This window comes from Phalacrocorax aristotelis, chromosome 3 (assembly GCF_949628215.1).
Source record: "Phalacrocorax aristotelis chromosome 3, bGulAri2.1, whole genome shotgun sequence".
Taxonomy (NCBI): Eukaryota; Metazoa; Chordata; class Aves; order Suliformes; family Phalacrocoracidae; genus Phalacrocorax; species Phalacrocorax aristotelis.
Window position 1 is genome coordinate 68,720,894 of NC_134278.1, and position 20,721 is coordinate 68,741,614.

Sequence of the window (20,721 nt, forward strand, 5' to 3'; positions counted from 1 at the left end):
TAAAATAAAAATTTAACTCAACTTTAACTTTTTCTTTTTTAATTTAAATCAATCACCAGAACAAACTACAGTTTTGAGTGGAAATTTTCATTATTGATTGAAAACATTTAATAGTTAAGTAGTAAATTAGAAGAAACAGTAGACAGAAGGTCGAAGCCCTTGTATTACTAGAGAGAACAATGTCACTGGAAACCATGAATTCACACACATGCCTACATTCACACCAGCTCTTTTGTATAATGTAACTGATTCCCAAGGATCATTTTACAATTCTGATTAGGTCTTACAAAAATCTTGTTTATTAAATTGCTTTCTTTAGGTATGCGTAGCTGCTAATTTGTTTCCAGCTAAATCATGTATCATCTGAAAAAGATTACATTGCAACAGCAAAACAACACTCCTGGGATTATGCTTCATCTGGATTTTAGAATTAAAAGGACAAATATTACAGGAGTTGCAAATTAAGTTACAATTAAGTTTAAAGGTGGTGGTGGCGAGAACACCCTGTGACAGGGTAATTCCAAACAGAACTATTAGTTTACTTAACATGTAGCAGCCATACTGAGACACACATAGCAAGTGGAAAACTCAAAGTATTAAAGGATTTGTTCAGCTTTAAACTTTAATTTCTACAAGAAAAAAAATATTGCTCTTTAGATCAACATATATGTATTTAAACACCCATGTTTTGTAAGCAAAATAAATAATGGCAGCAAAAAAAATTAAAAGCTCTGCTGATTTTAAAATATTATCAGCTATAATATCCACAGGTTTTAAACAGAAATAAAAATTTGCAGAGATTTGAGAATGACTTCTGAAGAACTCTATAGAACAGACATCCAAAAACATACCTGGATACTAATACAAAGTTCCCTATGGCTTACTGAGGAAAAAATTCTGACCCAGGTTTAAACCAGGTCAAATTCTGGTTTAACCCTAGTGCCTTCACCTGCTTCTCGCTCAAAACAGGCAGAAGTTGCTATGCCTTCACTGTTCTTTTCTCAATCACTCCGAAAGGGACAAATTCCTCCAAAAATGCTGGCAGACTATGAAACATCCTAAAGCATCTCAGGCAAAGAGACACATGGTGTAACACATGCACATGGATAAGAGCAGAAATAGGGAAGTAGGATTAATCATGGTACGAACACCTCTGCAACAAATTATCCTGGATGTTCAGTGTTAAGTGCGTGGTTTTAGTACAGCTACTATCCAGAACTTTCAGTTTCTATACAAAGGAGGCATGTGTTTTCAATATAGAGATCATAATTTTCTTTCAATATCACACCATTTAAAATTAAATTAAAAATCAACATGTGACACATCTGGTCTGAGAAATATGAAAAGCAGGAAAGCTGATCCACTACTTCAGTATTTCTCATCCAGAAAACATAATTTAACAGGAAACCTGACTATGCCGTATTCCTAGAATTTCCTCCCACCTCCCACAGCAGAAAACATTATTTTCAAATTCTGTCTGTCTGAAAACCCTTGCCTTCTTTCCACTTCTATGCCTCTCTTATTTCCCACTCCTTCAGAGAGCCCACATCAGCTGTCATGTGAAAATACCAACACAGCGTTCCTAAAAGCACTTCAAAGAAACTCCTTTATTTGTTACTCAGGATATTCAGGATTAATGAGCCCCTCTGGGTACAACCCAAAATACAGTATTCCCAACTTCCTAAGATTACCAAATCTAGAATAGAATTAAAATTAACAATCAGATTAAATGGGAAGAAAGAGAAGGAAATTGCTGCCTTCATGAACACCGAAGCAGTACAGGTATGGGGAATCTTTCCTGTATCTCTGAGTAAAGTATTTCTGAGGGGAGCAGCAATTTGAGTATATTTACATCTAATCTTCCTCCCTTCTCCAAGGTTGCAACTTACAGCAGCCTCCTCCTGCAGCTGATGAGGTCTGGAGACAGGTCATTCTGTCAAAATCACTTGGCCTAGTCAGAAGAGGTCATTTAGCAGCAAAGACAGATGTTTCTCAACTGATATAACTAAAAGGCAAAAGAGAGCAAACAAGCCCAAAGGCTCATTTTAGCAACAGGGTATCTGCAATTCCAATTTTAGGTATTGTTCAATTTAGAAAGATCTTATTCATCCAACACTCATTTGCAAACTTCAATTTAGGATTAAAAAGCTGCAGATACCACGTGTAAAATTCTGAAACGTACATTCTATTTATTCTTCAAAGAAAAAAGATCTTTTCTTAAAGCCACATTATTCACTCCATATCTAACCTCGCATTTCAGCTAAACCCAGCTCTTCTGCCAAGTGCTATGATTTCTGAATGCATTCTTCCCCTTCTCCCTTTACAGTCCTACCCCTAGGTTTCTTTTGCTCAGCTCTTTCACACAGAGAAAGAAATTGAATTAAAAAAAGGAAAACTGAAACTGATTGTACACCAGAAATACTGTCACGGATGAAAAGGAAATGCTACACATTTTCAAACTAAATTGCTCGGCGCCCAAGAAGATGAGACACTGGTTACAAAGCTAACATAGAAAAAGAATCATTTCAGCACGAAATACACCTGAACAACAGACTACCTGTTAAAATTAGAAATGAGCATTACACTCAAAAGTACACAAACATCATTAGACTATTTTGACAGAAAGCATGAAGTTTCAAAAAACAAGAAGCAACAATTCAGATACTTGAAATAATCCTGTATGAATCCACATGGCCTCTCTCACAATTCTATGCCAAGTTCGGCTTGCACAAAGCTTGGGGGGGAGAGGGAAGCGTTATGTATAAATAATTCCTTTTTGCTCACTCTGTTACTACTACAGAACTGAGCAACATCTGTCATGAATGGTTTAGGTCTGTCTTATCCTGCCTCAGAGCAGAGAGATGGATCAAATGACCTCTTGGTGTCCCTTCCAGCCTTGCTCTTCTATGATTTGGAGGTTATTACATCATCTCTATTTTAAGACTTCTGTTTCTGCAATTTGCTTTCATTTGAAGTCACAATCGTCAATTTCTGGCACAATGAGACAACACGGACATTATAACAGTACAAACATACTAGAAATATTCATAAAAGAAAATTAAAGCTGACAAAACCAAAGGTATGCTTCCAAACCAGTCATTTTGTAAGAAGTAAAAAAAAAAAAGAGACATAAGGAAAACTGTTCCTAATGAATTTATGTTTGTATTTGCAGAAATTGCTATAATACTGTAAAGAAATGTTTACATATTCCTATTTTGGGGTAGTGTGAAGTTAAGGACAAGACATGCTGTATTCTAAGCAGCAAAGGAGATATGGGCAGAGGAGAACCAGAGAAAATGGCCAACACCAAAGCACCATCCATGTAAATACCTCTATCTAGGTACCCACTTCTGACTGAATCAGGCAAAAGAGACCACCCCTACCAAACATACCTTCTACACAACACCATCCTCTGACTGCACCACCTACCAGAAGAGCACCTGCACCCTTCCCTCCCTCTACATCCAGTTTGAGTTTTTCCTTGTACAACTCGTGCCTAGCAAGTCAATTATGGTCCTAACTGTCTTGTGTGGAGATCAATAAACTTCAACAACTCTCCAAACAATTCACATTTTTGGAAGCATTTTTTTCAACTTCATCAAGGAAGCTTCTTTCTGTGATCCACAGAGGTGCAGGCAATTAGAGCCATAGCACAACAAAACTTGAGGAATAATTAGAAATAGGACACAAAAACTGTCCAACACAGAATTCATTAGAGAGCCACAGACTATTCCACCTGTTGCGTTTTACACTGCGTACTTGTAAAACCACAGAGGAGGAAAAAAAAATAATGCAGATATATCCAAGCAGCTAGGAACATGAATTTTGATCCCTTTTTATATCCTATTGTTATCCACAACCCAGGAAGCTGTTAATTGGCCTAAGTAATTGGTTTAAATACCCAAGTCCCATTATAAAAATATACTATGAAAATGCTTAGACACTTATCACAACCAAGAAATTCTTAACTAAAGTTCAAAGCTGAAAAGGCACTAGGGACTTGTCTACACTGAAGGAAAAAATGCATAATTATACCAATATAACTAGCTCAGTGTGGAAACTTACTCCAGTATAAGAGTACCCTTTCCCACTTCAGCTTACGTGCTTTGGAAGCAAAATAAGATAAACCATGAAAACTCTTATTCTGGTATGAGAGTGTCTCCATAGGGAGTTATATTGGTATAATTATAGCATATAATTATAGCACATAGTTGTACCGTTAAATTTCCTTGTGTAGACAAGCACTAGGTGCCCAGTCCACATACATTTTCTAGCAAAACAAATGGTTATCAAATTCCAATAGAGGCACATAAAATACTTAGCTTTTATTTTTGTTTGATGAACCTTCTTCATTTTAAAGTGATGAATTACTTCAATTAATCTTCCTTGCAAATGCTTTTCTCCCTGCTATCCTATATGGTAATAGATTATTCTTCTGGTGGAGGCATCATAAACTAACACTTTGAGAACGGCTGTGAGATCTCCCACACTGATTTAGGCTCTCATCATATAAAGCAAGTGGTGAGAAATCAGGTACAAGGAAGGAATAAGGTGCTGTTTACACATTTGACTGTTAGACTCGCACCTTTTACAGCACATCCCCAGCTACTTTAAACAGTCAAGTGCTTCAATAATTTAGTCTCTGTCCTTCTGACAATTTCATTCTCACCTCATTTGCTATAGAAGTTAAAACATTTCAGTCAACCTTGAGGAAGCCATGCTTCCTCCTCCTCCCCTCATACACACTGGGGGGAAAAAGTACATCTAAAAACCATGCCACTAGTTGAACTACAAAGTATAAAAGAGAATCATAAAAGATATACAAACTATAAAACTACAAAAGACACTTCAGTATCTTTTGAAAACAAGCAACTTCATAGGATACTGAGCTCAGAAACCCAAGCTTAAGCCAAATAAATTGTCCCTGTTTGTGAGACAGATCCCTTAAAAAGGGAGCAAACTGAAATACTAGTTATGCCAGCCTCCAGAAAGCGGAAAGCACTGACACCCTGCCACAAAGATGTCAGCAAAATTATTAATAGCAATAATACTTCAGTTTGGGCATTTTAAACACTCTACTAAGAAAGGTTAAGTGACCCTAGAGATAATTAAGGATTACAGTAACCATTTTGCAGGACACATTGGTAAATCCCTTTTGCAAAATGTGTTTTTTCCTCAATAACCGTTTTGTATAAAATTTCATTGCCAAAAAGAGCTCTTTGCAGGATAGATACCCCTGTGTCTTCTTTTGTCCTTCTGAACAATTTAATCCCTTCACATTACGGGATGCACCAATGCTGGGCTCTGGGACCTGCAGAGCCATGGGCTAGAGAACCATGACTGTGGGAATGATAAACTCCCAAGCAACCCCTATCTTGTGCAGGACTTGCTGCTCCAGCTGGATCCCTGTAAGTTGATGGGGCCTCAAGAGATTCATCCAAGGATACTTAAAAAGCTGGCTGATGTCATAGCGAGACCTCAATGTTTTTTCAATGCTCTTGGGAATCTGGAGAGGTCCCAGTTGACTGGAAGCTGGCAAATGTTGTCCCAGTCTTCAAGAAGGGCAATAGGGATGACCCCAGTAACTACAGGCCCATCAGTCTCACTTCCGTGCCCGGCAAAATTATGGAGATTATTCTGGGAGTTACTGAAAAACACCTGAAAAACAATGCAGTCATTGGTCCCAGCCAGCACGGGTTCACGAAGGGAAAGTCCTGCCTAACAAACTTAATTTCTTTCTATGACAAGGTCACCCACCTAGTTGACCAAGGGAAGGAAGTCAACGTGATCTTTTTGGATTTCAGTAAAGCTTCTGATACAATCTCTCACAGTATCCTCCCAGACAAAATATCCAACAGAGTTGGATAAACACGTAATGCAATGGGTGAACAACTGGCTGACAGGTTGGGCTCAAAGGGTCATAGCAAATGGGGTTTACATCGGGCTGGTGGCTGGTCACTAGCAGGGTTCTGCAGGGATCCATGTTAGGGCCAGTACTCTTTAATGTCTTCAGAAATTACTTGGATGCAGGACTGAGAGGAATATTTATTATGCTTGCCGATGACACAAAATTGGGAGGAGCTGTTGACACTTTCGAGGGCAGAGAGGCCCTGCAGAGGGATCTGGACAGACTGAAGACCTGGGCAATCACCACCCATACGAAGTTTAACAAGGGCAAGTGCTGGATTTTGCACCTGGGGCACAGCAACCCTGGATGTACATACAGACTGGGGAATGAGAGGCTGGAGAGCAGCTCTGCCGGGAGGGACCCGGGGGTTCTGATCAACGGCAAGTTGAACATGAGCCAACAGTGTGCCCTGGCAGCCAAGAGGGTCAGCCAAGTCCTCGGGTCCATCAAGCACTGCACTGCAGCCAGCTGAGGGAGGTGATTGTCCCGCTCTGCTCTGCACTGGTGCAGCCTCACCTCGAGTGCTGTGTACAGTTTTGGACACCACAGTATATTAAGGTTATAAAGCTACTAGAGTGTCCAGAGGAGGGCCATGATGTTGGTGAAGGGTTTAGAGGAGAAACCGTATGAGGAGTGGCTAAAGTCACTTGGTTTGTTCAGCCTGGAGAAGAGAAGACTGAGGGAAGACCTCATTGTGGTCTACAGCTTCCTCACAAGGGGAGGAGGAGGAGGGGCAGACCCTGATCTCTTCTCTCTGGTGACCGATGATAGGACCCAAGGGAATGGCAGGAAGATGTGCCAGGGGAGATTTAGGTTGGGTATTAGGAAAAGGTTCTTCACCCAGAGGGTGGTGGAGCACTGGAACAGGCTCCCCAGGGAGGCAGTCACAGCACCAAGCCTGATGATATTCAAGAGGCACTTGGACAACACCCTCAGAGATATGGTGTGAATTTGGGGTTGTCCTGTGCAGGGACAAGAGTTGGACTTGATGATCCTTGTGGTTCCCTTCCAACTCAGGACATTCTATGATTGCATCGGGTTTCATCACTTTGATTTTGAAATACATCTGTAGCACCCCAAACATGCCTTGTTTGCTCCCAGACACCAGCTCCCTTGGTGGCACAGATCCCTTGACTGGGCTACCCCTTACTTTCTCCCCATGCCCAGCACAACCCCTTAGACCCCTGCCAAAGTGCTCATCAGGTTTGCTGTGCTGCACGACACCCCAGAGACAGACCCAACAGAGCAACCAGCAGGAGGGCTGCAGAACCACAGGGAGCACCAGTGCTGAGTGAGGACCACCACCATAGCAGCTCCTTCCCAGAGGTGCCCACTTCACCTCACCTGAAGTGCCAGTAACAGGCAAAGAGTTTTCAATGGACTGTGAAGCAGCATCTACATGACAAAACTGCTGCCCTATTTCCAAATCAAAAGCTTGTACCTCTGTACAGAAATTGCATACCTAAGCGTTAAGGTCAACTGATCTGGAAATTCATCCTGATATTTTCAAATTTGCCAGTATGCCTTGTGTCTGCAAATATGCTTGAAAAGAAACACTGACAGTTCTTACACGCAAAAATTTAACATATCAAAAGAAACGCAACAGCAGGAAAAACTCTGAATAGGTATTATAAAAAAGGACAACAAAAGAGAAATTTATCAAGCTTAACAGGAAATAGGTATTAAAACTATTAGTTCTAATGGGTTAGCAAGATAATGAGAGGAAGGTTAGTCCAGAACTCCAACAGAAGTCTGGAGTCATTTGCCTGTATGATTTGAAAACTCTATAAATAGTGGAAGGAATTAATTACACCTGCCCTTTGACATCAACACCTGAGCTTATCAGCTTAGACCTTTTTTAGGGCAAAGGGAAAACCATGTAACTTCAGGAGCATGGTTCATTAGACCTGCATTACATGTCTACTTTAGGATGAGATGATTCACACCAAGAAATTACTATTTCTTTACACCAAAGAGAAGAAAAGCCACATGAAAAGATCAGGTATAAATGCCTACAATACATACGGTTAGACGAGCCCCTCCCTTGAAATCTAGTATTTCAAAGATACTGAAGGCTTATTTGGCCACTACAATCAGTGCATTCTGTACAATTATCACCGGGGGGGGGGGGGGGGGGGGGGGGGAGGATGGGTGGGAGATATCCACACAACAAATTCTACTCTCTGCCTGACCTTCTTTCCTTTTTAAAGGAGGCAACAATGACTCCCCACCCCAGAGAAACACTGGGAAATTAAATAACTGTCATTATTTGCGGAGTAATTTTACACTCAAGATACGGTCTCATGATGAGTTTAAGCTAACACAAGCCAGTACCACCACAAAAAGGGGCTGTCCTGCCCTGACCCCACCCTCTGCTGAACTCTTTCTGCCACATTCTCCCTTGCCTTACCTCTGTGCTGGAAAGACTGTGCTGCAAGTCAGATCAGCTCAATGATCTGGCTGAAAGCTAACCATTCACAGGTTTTGTTTGGCAGGATTAGTTTTCAGACAAATCAGCCAACTGATGGGACTCACCTTGTGACACAAGGGGAGCAGCAGGGAGCTGATAAAAGGGTGGGACTGGTCTTTTCAGCAGAAGTGAAGTCTTAGATCAGCTTCAGACAACCATTAGACTCACCCTTTGAGGCAAGATTTTTTCACAACACAAAACTCAATAAAAGAATGCCCAAGGAGTGTTAACAAAAGGCTACAGAAATACGCAAAGATAAACAAATTTGGTTTTCAAGGTTTTTTTTCAGTTTTCCCCAAAGAAATTCCAGCTTGGTATCTACACAAAGGGTGCATGTCCATTTAGTTCAAGGCGTATTTTCCCCATATATTTATGTGTTACAACCTCTCTCCTGATAATTTGCTCTTTGTTTCAGCCCCTGATCCTCAAAAGCCAAGAAAAGTAAAAAGCTTCCTTTTTAAGGAATACCTGCTTGGATCTTCTGATGAATGTCTAAAGAGTAAACTCGATTTAAAAAGATAATCCCTGCTTATTCCCAAGCATTAATCAATAAATGACAGACAAAACATGCTACTGAATGCTCAGCATCAGACAAATGTTTGGGGAATAAAACGAAGAAAAAAAGTCATGTTCGTTGTCTCCTTCGTTCTACGATGGGATATATAAACCCAACTCTGGAGAGAAAAAAATACATTTCTACCTATTCCTCACATCCTGGCTGAGACAACTTCCTTAAGACAGACAACCATATGCAAGTTCAAGGACTTCAAGAAAGTAAAAATCAGAAAACGTAATTATTTGAACCTTCTGTTATGATGACATGACCAGCTGCAGCCTTTAACAAAAAGCACCTACTTTCTTCCTTCATCTCTTCAAGAAAGACATCAACCCCAAGCAAAGAAAAAAATTTAAACCAAATGTTAAAAAGCAGGAGAATAGAGAAGGAACAAACAGGGTAAATCAGACTCAGCTTTTTCAAACCTAAAAGACAAGTAACTATTACAGGTAAATCTGAGATTATTTTTTGTTTAAGAAACAAGATCGTTGCAAATAAACATCTAGGTCTTCCTAGAGATGACACAATAGAATTTGGAGACTACCATGCAAGAGAAATTGGCCTTTTTTCTTCTTTGAATTCCTAAGGTATTTTCCCAGACTAATGGAACCTTAACCAACTTTTTAAACAGGCTTCATTCACCATCTTAACAAGCTACACCCCCACAAAAAATAGGATATGGTGGAATAACAACCAACCGTTCTCGGCTATTTGCTTCTCTGTACACCCCCAGTCTTCCAAGCAGAATTAAAAGGAAAATAAATCTATGAAATTAAATATCAGGTACTATAAGATTGCACAGACTTCATCTAGTACATCGCGTTCACTACTTAATATAGACAATTACACACAAAGTATTTCCTCTCCTCAGTTCCTGTCTTTTCTATACTTTCTACATAAGCAGCAACACCACACTTCAATTTTCATGCTGACATCTTTTCAAATATCTTTTGGGCAAATACAGAAGGAAGTGATTTTTAATTACAGCTGCCATGCCAGGTAAAAAGTAAAGAAACTGTGCACGTCAACATTTACATTCCAGCTTGGTTTTGTCTCCTTCGTTTGCCTCTTTTTTCCAAATCTGCTGTTACTTAGAGCATCAGCATTGTAGGAATCTGAAAAACAAAACAGCACCATCACCCACAGATAACTACTTGCATCATTTCTCCTACTGCACTGCCAAGTCCTGTCAGGATTTAGGGGCTTGCTTGGTTGGTTTTTTGGTAGCTTTTGGTGTTTTTTTTAATGCGAACTAACCTCCAGTCACTAGAAGAGCCTACATAAGAAGTTGTTTAGTCAAGACACTTCCCCCAAGAACTTACGTGCACAGATTCCTTGAAGGACAGAGAGGAGCAAATGCAAGTCAGAGGGAGGGATGGGTACCACAGGGTCACCCAAAAGCTATTTTCTCCCTGGATATATGGTCACACTGCTCACTCTTGTGCAACTGTAAAATGGCAGAAGACATTAAGGATGGCTTTTCCACCACTCCAATGACTTGGAAAGTGAGAAAGATAGCAATTTGGAGATAACATTTACAGACAGAAAAAGGAGTAACACAAGACAAAGAAGCAAAAAAGATGACGACGTCTGGGTGAAAGAAAGTAGTATAACTTTGGGAAGGAAAGAAGCAAGACAGAAGCAAACAATCCACAAATAAATCTCTCACTCCCTGCAGGAGAAAATGCAGAGGAAAAGCCTTGAGCAACCATATCCCACACCAGAGCTGGCATATAATATCGTCAGTATCTCCAGAAAAAGGACCGGAACACATCTACCATTCTGCCAAATGCACTCTAGCAAAGTAACAGCTCGCTTGGGCCCTCCCCAACCCTCCTCTTGTTATTATTACTGTTGTTATTATTAAAACAAGCTGTGAAGAACTAAAAGGAGAAACGGAGGGCTATGCCTGGGACAGGCAATCCCTCTCCACTGCTTGTTCACAAAGTGCCACATTTGGCGAGTTCCTCATGAACAACTGAATCCCTAAATGCTACCCCAACATATGGGACAGCCAACCCATATACCTAAACCTAAAACTTCCTGAGGGTCTCAATCCATCCAGAAAACGTTCTGATTGTCACCAGCATTCACACATAAAACCCTCGACAGCTTAGGCTGTGGTAGCCCTCAGATCTCTAGCTAATTCTTGGAAAAATCCTTATTTTTAAATGTTGGCAACTATGCCAAGACGTTGAGCACTTCAAGAAAACTGTTCTAAAACACAAGACCATTTGCTACGGATGCTGCCCCATCAGCCCCACCTCTTTAAAGGAAGAGCTCAATTAAGTTGGTAACTTTTCTTCTGAATGATTTTAAATGTGTTTTTTTTTTTTTTCATTGTGGTTGGATCTCAGTGAGTGTAATTGCTATTTATATCAAAACATTAAAAGGTCTGGTTATAGGGTTTATAAGAAAAGCAAAATGTGTTTTTAATGCTTAAAAAGAACCACAACAAAATACTTTGTAGCAGTATTTTCCCCTGTATTTGCATACCACATGTTCAACAACAACAGAAAGAGTATTTTACAAAGTTAAAATCCCCAAAATGTCACTGAAGTAGTAGCTCCTACAGTTTGTTAGCAGCAAAAACACTTTTGTGCCAGGTTGGGGTGACTACCACAAGCGATATGTGTTAGCCTGAGGATTTAATAGGAAAAAAATATTTATTGTAAACGAAAATATAACATAGAAGATAAACAAGTACAATATCTCTTTACTAGCAAATAAAATTTTAAATTTAAAAGAGCATCACTTAAAGAAAAACGGCAGGAATACTCCACATGACGTTGTTTCGAAGATGCGAAGGCAGAGGGTCGCATGGGAGAAAACCTTCCCCGAAAGGCAGCTAAGTGACACGCAGTCAAGAACTATCGTTCGAAATTAAAAAAAAAAAGCATTCCTCAAGCTTCTCCCTTTCCACCCACCTCTCCCGCATCAGCTCACGTCCAGGGCCGCCATCCCTCTCCCTCAGGCGAGCCGGTGGCAGCCTGCGCACGCCGCCGGCCCGCAACGCCGTTTGAATCCCATTTCCTTGCATTACCGCTGCCCAGGTCAGGGATGAATGGCTGTCAAATTCCCCGAGCAATAAAAAAGGGGGGGGAGGGGGGGGGAAAGAGGGGGGGGGGGGAAAGGGAAAAAAAAAAAACCCAACCCTTTCTTCCCAAGGCAGCAAGTTTCAATTGAGGGAGCACATGGCTAATCTACATATGTGAAGGTCAGGGCACTCCAGCCGGGGAGGTGAAGAATGGAGCAGCTCACGTAAGGGGCCGCCTCGCACTCCCTGGCCTGCTGCCCGACAGGCGAGATTGTTGAAAAGCAATAGATAGCTTCTGGCAGCGGCAAGGGGAAAAATATTTTGATCATGTGACGCTATACAAGCTAACTAGTTTGCTTCATGTGTGAAACTTTTACAGACGCTACAAATACCACGTTTGTAACCGGCCCCCGAACCAAGCCCGCGCTCCTCTCCTCCCCCGGGAAGCCTCAATCGCCAGTCAGCATTTCTGCAGGCTGGAATTTTCTGAATCAAGCAAAACTTCAGTTTGAAGCAAATTATGGAAAACAGAATACAACCAGCTGACCGCCACCTCTATATTCCTAGCACTTTTCATTACTGCTGAATGCAGGGCACCATGAAGTTATCTGCCTCACAGAAATCCACCTTTCTCTTTAGAGGAAGGACTTTCAAACACAAGTAAAACTGCCACGTAAAATTATATTGCTATTGCTGGTACACAACTAAAGCAGCCTCAAACGTACCTACCTGTATTTTTCCGGAAATATTTATTTAAATAGCCTCTATCTACAGCCATCTGTAAATATCTTAAAACAGAACAGCTCTAAAGAACATGCTAATTTTTCTTGACTTGGGCATTTCAAGCAACTAAGACACATTGAATTAAAAAAGAAAAAAAAGTCACAAATGCACAATCACTTTCCATAAGTCATGTCTGAAAATAAGACATCAATATTACCGTTTCACATAAACAGAAAATATCCAAATTATTCACAACATAAATTGCTACACAAAAAAAATACAGAACTCCATACATTCCACCCAAATCAAAGGCTGCAAATAAACCAGCATATTCCTTTGATGCTGTCAAAACAAACCTCCTTATCTTTATTTTTAACTTTAAAAGAATAAAATTTAAGAACTACAAATGCTGTCCTTGTGCTTTCAAAAGGAATTTTCAGAGCTGATGTTTCAGTATCTTGCTTACAAACAAGTAAGTCTGACAAGCTCACCAAATAACATCAACGCTGGGAACGAGGCGTCTCAGATCCCATACAAACAAACAGAGAGGAAGGAACAGTGCAGACTGGATACCCTCACAAGTATTTAAGCTGCCTATTTATTCTGTGTGACACTGTAATTAAAACAGCACACCAAACTTGAATAATTAAATAAGGCAAATATTATCCTTATTTTAAGTTACCTTTAGATCATGCAGTCAGCAGACAGCTATCCAGAATTCCTGCACCAATCCTCTGATAATACCATTTTCCTGAAGTCACGTAATTTACTTACCATAGCTGAATTCAATGCTTGTGTAAAGAAGACACTATTCCACTTCAATCAATCTGTGAATTAAGCCATGTCCACACTGGGAACAGCACACATGACTACAATTATGTTTTAAGACAGCATCTCTCCTTTTGGGATTTTATGAACCAATTTCCTTTCTTCACTCAAACAAACAAAAACAACCATGCTCAAACTTCAGCTGCTTTGGTGAAAGCCAGCTGTACTAGGGATTGTGCTACAGCAGGACAGCCCTCTCTTTCCTGCATGAGACAGATCATTTAACACTTTTAAAACGGGACCAAAAGATGTTGTGGAACTGTCTACTTTGTCAAAAACGGAGCAAGTTACCTCTATCATAACAACCATACCTGTACACCCCTCAGGAGAGGCTACTTGTAAAGGCTGTTATTTTTCCAGGGAAGATACACTACCACCCCAGTAGCAAGCTAAATACAAAGGGGTTTGCCACAACAGTTATTAGTCAAGAAAGCTATTAATTCCCTGAACCTAAGTATGTAGCCACAACAACAGAACTTCACAGTGGACCTAGCCACACACCCTTTAAAGGGCAAATAAATTGACTGAGTAACTTGTCAGAATCAAAACCATTTTGTAAGTAACATGGGTAAAAAACTACTAACATCCAACAGAAACTGCTGTTACAGAAGATTTATTTTTTTGAATAAGTAGACACCTGAAATAAAATCCAGACAAAGTTCTCAAGGAAAAAAAATCCTGAGTGTAACAATTTAGAGTAGAACCTTAGGAGACCCTATTAGCAACACAACTAACACCACCCCCCTAAAAAAATGGGGGGTTATACATAAAGACTTTCCCATTTTCTTGATCATTATTTTTTAGAAAACATGCTAAAGAAAGAAGTGACAAATAAAAAAACAAGTACATCTAATTTCTTTAAAAGAAGATTAGCAGAAAGTTCTTTCCCCAGTCCCCCAGTGGTCACAAAGAGGCTGATGCAGATGGCAGGGGGACATCAGTAACAGAGCCCTCCAGATGGATGTGTTGAAGGGCCTATCACTCAGATGGATGTCTTCATAAAACATTATCAGATCACAAACCTAAACTCACTACCTTCTCAAGTCTGAAAAGGCTACAAAGTAGGGGGGAAGAGCAGGCACAGCAGTGAATTCTTAAATGCTGGACACCATCTGACAATTAGGCAACTTCAGGTGCAAAATATTAACTACTAGTTCTTGAAATTGGAAAAAGGAAGCTAATAAATAGATTACATACTTATACACATGCTGGGTCTTCCTGACATGGTTACTAAACCCACAATGACTCAAATGCAAGAAGTAATATACAAGTAGATCAAACACTGATAGCTCTCTATTAGAAGTAATTCCTTACACACACTGCAGAACCATCAAACTCTGGTTTATGCCCACAAATTGGCCACTACCCATTCAGATATCCAGCAGCCTCATGACTTGGTTTGGTAGTTTAGAAGGAAATTAACGTTTCCACTATACATGGAATATAAATGCATGATATATCAACACCCTTTCAAATCATACCTGCTGAAAACTTTTACACAGATTTCAGTGGTTTTAATAAATATAAATGAAACATTTTGATAATAGCATCAGGATAATGATCTTGGGTTACAAAATTTTCTAAATAGTTGTAGGTGCCTTCAGATGAAGTAAGCTACCTATACAGGGCACACAACATTTGCTAAAAGGTACTTTATATTTGCAGAAAGAACAATTCCCACATGAAAAGCTATTTTTAAACAAGGCATAATAATTGTGAGTTCTGCATCAAATTTGTTCATTTTAAAAATTAAGACAATTTATCTGCCAGATAAAACAACCGAACTTGGTGGTAAGGAAGCCTGTGCATGCATCCCCACACCCCCCAGCACGTACTCATGCTCTGCACGTCATATTCATCAGAAGGCAAGTTCTGCAACACCAGCTAAGCTCCTGGGCACTTGTTCAACTCAATTTTCCTCAGAGTTTAATTTCTATGAGAAATCTAGTGACTTTATATAGATGACATTGCGTACATAATCATGATAAAACAGTGCAAGGAATACTTGGGTTTTAGATGACGGTGCCTTTAGTTTAAGGTGACTATATTGACACAACAGACAAATCCCTCGTTTTGCTCATTTATCTCCTCAGTTGTCTGAATACATGCCTGTAAAGCTTAAATTCTCCCAGAACAGGATGTGTTCACAGTAGGACTGGATTTATTCAAAAGCTAAAGTTTACAGCACCAAAGACCCTATTTATTTCTGAAGGAAGGTGTGTGTTATGTGCCTCAGTTTCCCCACCCTGTACCACAGGAAGAATCATGTCTTACTCCAGCCGCAAGGCATACTAGAAACACAGTGTAAAGACCAAACATACTCAGAACATTGTTACTGAGAAAACAGTTAGTTAAAAGTAATCCTGTACAAATTAGCCATCTACTGTCCCCAAAATGCATTGTTCACAAATTGCACAGGCATCTTGGGATACATTCACCCCTAAGGATTCCTGGACTGCAGCAGAACAGTGCCCTGGATGGGTTTGGCCCTTTTGGAGCTGCCATGTTCCTGGTGGATCACTGGATGCCACACTCTCAGGACTGGAAATACAACAACAGAAATCCTCTGGCCCACCTGCAACACAAACACTGCACCACTGTGCCAGCATATCAGCATTTGTGTGTAAAATTCTGCATCAAGAGGTATGACGGGGTAACAGAAAAATTCAAAAGGCAACCTTATGATCTGAATGGCAAAACGTAAATCACATGTGCAGAAACCTCTCAGGTTTACTAAAAATATTTAAATTTATTATCAGGTAAGGCTTCTTTAAAATAAATTTTACTCTAAAATCACTGGCTCCAGAAGATTTTCATGTATTACATTTATTTGCTTCACTCAGCATCAAGCAATACAAAACCAACACTGCTTAGCACCACTTTTCTATTACCAGTTTTCAAAACAAATTTGAAAACCACTACGGTATACTTTTAATTTAAGTTTAATTAAAGTCCTCGTTCAATCCTACCGAAACATGTATTTAGCACTATGTAAATAGCCCCAAAATTGAAAGAAATAAGTTTTTTTCCCAAGTACCTTAATAATCACAATTCCAAAATATATTCCAGCAAGTTAGCCTACCACAAACACATGCTACTGAAATTCTGCAGCCTTGAGCATGCATGCACAGTGAGTGTGGCAACACTACTTTACATATCCACAGAGAATCTTCAAAGCCTCCCAATAAATGGCACGTTTTGAAAAAGTACTGACATGTAACTAGTTAGGACACAGGTATAATCTTAAGGACATAAGGATAAATAAAGGACTGCCATTCGCACGCTAACAATGAGAATTACAAAATACCTATGATAAAATATTTGAGGTGCAAAAGTAAGAAAGAGTCCTATCATTAGCTACTGAAACTTATTTGCATTGCACAAATTTCATCCAGTTTTAACTAAGACACTATTTCAGAATGAAACAGCATCACCTCACAGACCATGCTTAGTAATTTCAAAAAAATTGTTACGTATGTAACTAGATAATTTAGTGATGGATTAAATGCCTTAGTTTTCATCCCCACAGATCTAAATCAGAATGCCAAAAAGACAATAATCGACTGCTTAGTTGTAGACTCCTTACACGATGGAGGCAGTAATACAGCAGACAGGTCTGCATCTCTCTTCATTGTATCTCGTACACAGGGTCCTGCTGTTCAACATGTAGGCATAAGCACTACTACAGAAACCAATAACTGAACACCAAACCACAAAGTGTCAAATATACAGTCATAATATATATATAGATGCTACTAACTGAGAATATTGCTATTTGCTACTTCTAAATAGAAGCTATGTGAATACTAAACTGTTTATTTGAAAATGCACAGGGAAAAATATATTTTATTCTCCCATTGAGACATCAAGAATCTATTCACCATGCTAACAGCTGTTTAATGGCCTTCAGGCACAGGACATGATTCTGCAGCCCTGGCTCAGCCAGAACTCCCAATACAGGCAATCTATTTGGCATAAAAAGAGCTGCAGAATCAGGCATATCCTGAGTTTCTCCACTGCAAAACAAATGACTGATACACACACAAACTCAGAGCAGCTCGACATATTTTTTCCTAACACCTGCTGTATACCTTATGCTATACAGGTACTCCTGAAAAGACCCAGGTTCTCTCTTTGTGTGTAGGTGTATGTAAATCTTACACACATGCACAAAGGAGAAAGATGTATATAAAGCGCACACACAGAGGCCAGCTAACGTGTTAAGCTACTGCAGTGCAAATCAGAAGTGAAGAATAAAAGGAGCCTCAGGACTCTAAATATCTGTACACTGCCAAGGAATTAATCAATAATCAAAATCAGTGAATGACAAGGTACTATACTGGCATCACACAACTCCTCCGCGATCAAATCAATGTATCCGCATGAGCAATATCCATCTGCTTTGAAAACGTGCATTTCTTCAGAAACAAGAGGTCTCTCTTTCAAGCTTACATCTCGTCTCACGATAGGGTAAGGCGATGAAATGGAAGCAAGATTTTCTCAAATAATATAATAGGCTGGGCAAACACAGAAGTCAGTTCAGAGTGGGATGCCGGAGTTCTGCATATTACACAAATTACCCATGCCGAGGCAAGAATTTCTTGAACAAGTATCTCGGATGTTGTAGCCTACTGACGGTCCTTTTTCTCTGTTTGCAGCACAATAGTTTCTTATAGGCGTAGGGGCCAATCATCATCTGCCTTGCAAAGACACATGACAAGTGAGTATGTTCTAGTGTGTGTATACACATATATAGAGTATACACACAGAAGATTATTTTAAAAAAATAAAGAGAAGCCTTCCGTTCAAACACTGGGCTGAATATTCCAGTTTTCTCTTTCAAAAAGCAATCAATTTCTCTACTTAAATATGTAACATACCTGGAGATTGACACGTGGGAATTAAAGATAAAAAACAATGTACAAAGATAATTGTGTTCTGCAAGCTAATGGTAGAGTTTGTTTTTTTTTTAATTTTACACAACCTATTTTATACATTTAAAAAGTGTTAGTTTAAAATCTAAGAAAATTTCTTATCTCAATCACTTACTAGTTAGATGGAAAAATCATAATACAAAGAACGCTGATGACTTGCCTTTATGACAATTTTTTTGAGGAAAAAATAATAATTTTTAAAAATCAAAGAAATTGTGCCCTTGCCAGACTATTCTTACTAAACTGCATCCTAATTCTTACAGTACAAAAAAAAAAAAAATCTAAGAGGGAATATACACCCATAAATATAGGGAAGTATTTCTATGGGTCATACTAAGGACATAATGAATATACTCTCACTCCTCCAATAAAAATAAAATACTTTAAACAATTTCTGTCGTAAAGAAAAAGCACTCTGAAGTAACATGTACTACATCTATCTGATGACGATTTTCCTAGATTTTAAAGCCATAAATTCTGAACTGTGTTCAAAAGCAAGCAGACTGCATATATTTTAAATTAATTATGAAAGGTTATACATGTGAGGCCTCATTACCTTATGGCTTCCAGTGACCCTTTTATCAGTGCCAATTAAAAAAGGTAAAAATTAACACTCACCAAAAAAAAGAAAAATCTTATTTCCCTGAAAGAAACGAAAACGAAATGGAATAAAAACTAAAAGCGTGACAGGAACGGTCTGTTGGAAGTAGGCAAACACACACAGAGCCAGTCCATCCAGGGTTTCTATTACTTTTTTTTCAGGATTAATACACTGTTCACAATACTAAGTGATGTTTTCTCCAGCTTCTGTTCGTTACTTTATGGAAAGATCCAGCTGTTTGAGGACCCCGAAAACGTTCACCTGCATTTGTTCCTGTCAGTCCTCGTTGTTAAAAGCTATTAAAAGATTTAATAGTTCTTAATAGAAAGATCTTGTTGAAGGGAAAAGAAACCCGTAAGATTCTAACACACCACTCCATTTAACACAATTCACTTTCCTACTGAGAATTCAAGCCTATTCTCACACTTGTAAGGAAAAATAATGAGATCAACAACTCCCGATGCTTCCTGAAGTATTCTAACCACAATTCAAGCGCAAAGGCACGTTTTCCCCCGTATATCGGGATTCGTTGCAGAGATGAAACAAACGCAACCTCTGACAAAACGGCTCCTTTCTCCCTTCTTTGTACAACACGCAGCGATTTCTCACCTGCAGCAGCTACGCGCAAACGAGCTTTTTCTTTTTTTTTAAGAAGCATGCATAGGTTAGGTATCAAGCTATTAGAAATGAAATTAGTATTTGGATTTTTTTTTTTTTTTTTAACAAAAAAAGCTGATCCCTTGCATAATATCCATAAGCTGCAACATTAGAAAACGTTTTGAGAGGCACGAGCGCAACTTGAAATCCCAAATCGTCGTCTGAACACTGTTATTAGGAGATAGTCCCCTACCGCCTCCAATTAGCACAGAATTGAAAATCTTTTATAAAAAAATTTAAAAAGTTGTAAACCGATGCACAGAAAAAACACGCCACGGAACAAAACTGAGAGGGGGGCGGAGGGGAGGGGAAGGGAGATGCCCCTGGCTTTTCAGCGCGGCGGTGGCCGGCGGGGATGCGGCGGCGGGTGTGCGTGGGGGCGTGCGGGTGTGCGTGGGGGTGTGCGTGCGGCTGTCCCCCGCCCCGCCCCGCCCAGCCCAGCCCCGGCCCGGCCCGGCGGCGCGACCGCCGGGTGTTATTTGCGGCGGGGGTTTCTGTGACTGCGCCGCTCAGCACTTCTATTTACATCAGCGGCGCGAGGTGCCCAATGGCGAGCAGGGAGCCAATCAGATGAGATTAGATGTCAACTCGGAGGCAGCTGTCTGGAGACGGTTGCAGCCAGTTTACCTCCACAATTCAAATTCCGAACCTGGCGGAGAAGACCCGGCCGCTCCTCGGCACCGGCCCTCCAGCGAGGCACGGCCTTACACACCCCCGCCTCCCCGCGCCGCCGCCCCGGGAAGGCGCTGCGCCGCGGCCCGCCGCCCCGTGATCATCGCGCCGATCCATCGATCGATCGATCGGCGGAGTTACCGGGCAGGGGCGGGGGGCGCGCGGGGGGGGCCGGCCCGCCCGCTGCCCGCGCCCCTTTACTGACGCCGAGGACTTTTAGGGTTTTTTTTTTTGTTTTCGTTTTTTTTCTCCCACCCCACCCCCCCACCCCGGTTCGGATTTCCGCGTGCGTTTGGGGAGAGAGAAACGTAGTTATGCGCGCGCGCGCGCACCCA

At 40.4% G+C, this 20,721-nt stretch overlaps 1 protein-coding gene across 15 annotated transcripts in view; it reads right to left on the reverse strand.

Annotated features, from left to right (window-relative positions):
* Positions 1–20,721, reverse strand: part of ARID1B (AT-rich interaction domain 1B) — a 336,807-nt gene that overhangs the window by 313,254 nt on the left and 2,832 nt on the right. The window lies entirely within an intron of this gene.